General features: G+C 43.4%; 1 non-coding gene across 1 annotated transcript; it reads left to right on the forward strand.

The window, feature by feature from the left end:
- Positions 1-941: 941 nt before the first annotated feature.
- Positions 942-1,060, forward strand: LOC111743323. The gene has a single exon (XR_002781642.1). It is a non-coding gene; the product is annotated as a 5S ribosomal RNA (ribosomal RNA).
- The last annotated feature ends 648 nt before the right edge of the window (positions 1,061-1,708 follow it).

Raw genomic sequence — 1,708 nt, forward strand, 5'->3', positions numbered from 1 at the left:
AAAAAAAACTGGAAAGAAAAAAAGAAATACAATTCCTTCATTTAAGTGGTCTGCCTACATTTTTTAAAGCTAGAAACAACGAAAGTGAGACACTATGTCAGGCACGGCCCAGATAAAATTTGCTAGTAGGATATTATAAATCCTATATTTAATAAAGTTTTAGTTACTGATCAAAACAATGAAAATGAGAAAGAAAATTATTCTAATCAAATTCACAACTTCAAGAGGTTAGACGGAATCCCTGGAATGCCATATTTCTCATTACATGAAGATTTAATTACTGATCAAAGCATGAAAAAGAGACTTGTTCATAATAAATTCACAGCTCAGAAGCGGCAAGGGCAGCTCTGGGCTGCCCATTAGAAGACGAAGAAAATTCCATTCATAAAATTAGCAAATTGGATGGGAATGACGAAATCTCTGGAGCTCCGCTCGTTTACTGTAGGGTGATCCTAAAAATGGCGTCAAAACCTCTTGGACGGCATGAGAATGTTTCTAGCAAAACCCAATCTGATTCAAATTAGTGAATACAGATTTTTTCCTTGGATGAGCATGGCAGGAAACTTAGTATTTAATTTTATACCAACATTCTTTCATATGGAACCTTTACAAGCAGAAACCTTTTATACCAACATTCTTTCAAAAGAAACCTTTACAAGCAGAAACCTTTTCACGTTCCAAGGCTAAAGACAAAAGTATTTTGTTACGTGTTACATAATTCACAACCAATTTTCAAGATCGACTTTGGCCAAAGAAGTTCTTTGTGACCAGAAACATTTGGTTGTTTTTTTTTTTATTAAAATAGCACAAAATGTCACGCACACATATATGAAAAAAGCACACATGCAACAACTAGAAAGTTAAAAAATAAACTGAATAAATAGCAAATCACCAGTGTGTCCCATAATGACAAGTAAACACCGGTTTAGAACACTATTGTGGTCTACGGCCACACCACCCTGAAAGAGCCCAATCCCGTCTGATCTCGGAAGCTAAGCAGGGTCGGGCCTGGTTAGTACTTGGATGGGAGACCACCTAGGAAGACCAGGCGCTGTAGGCATTAAAAAAAAAGAAGAAAAGAAGAAGACTGTAGTGATGTTCTGAAAAGATATACATTGGGCCCAGTATTTAGTCAAAAGTTGATGGAGACATTTAACCCCAGTTCATCCGGTGACGTTCCTGGAGCTCCAGCACTTGGATTGCTCCTCACCTGGACTGGTGGTAACTCAGCTGTCTCCAGGTGAGGCGGCCTTGGCTTTGGCCCTTCTCACAGCCCCCTGGGGCTGAGGCTGCCGATTGCATGCCCAGCACCTGCCCCTGGACACTTCACTTGATTTCCTGTCCCTTCATGGCTCCTGTATGGCAGGTTCCCTGGGGCCCAGGTGCCTCCCCCCGCCCACCCCCCTACAGGACGTGGTTGGGAAGACGGCCTGTTGGTGCCACCCCAGAAGGACCGACCTCATCCCCAGCTTCCGTTCCATAATCTCAGGGCCCAGTGTGTTTGTAGCCCTGTGATTGACAGCTCCCACTCAATGTCATGGCCGCAACAGAGAAGAAAGAATTTCCCCAGGTGGGGTCTGCAGACAGTTTGTCGCCGTGCCATGGTGTCCTGACCAAGCCCAGGCTCCCTGCGTGCAAAGTTGGGACCTCCCATTCGGTATGAGTTTCTTACAGCTGCTGCAACAAATGACTACAAACTTAGTGGCTT

Source organism: Pteropus vampyrus, unplaced genomic scaffold (assembly GCF_000151845.1).
Source record: "Pteropus vampyrus isolate Shadow unplaced genomic scaffold, Pvam_2.0 Scaffold111, whole genome shotgun sequence".
NCBI classification, from domain to species: domain Eukaryota; kingdom Metazoa; phylum Chordata; class Mammalia; order Chiroptera; family Pteropodidae; genus Pteropus; species Pteropus vampyrus.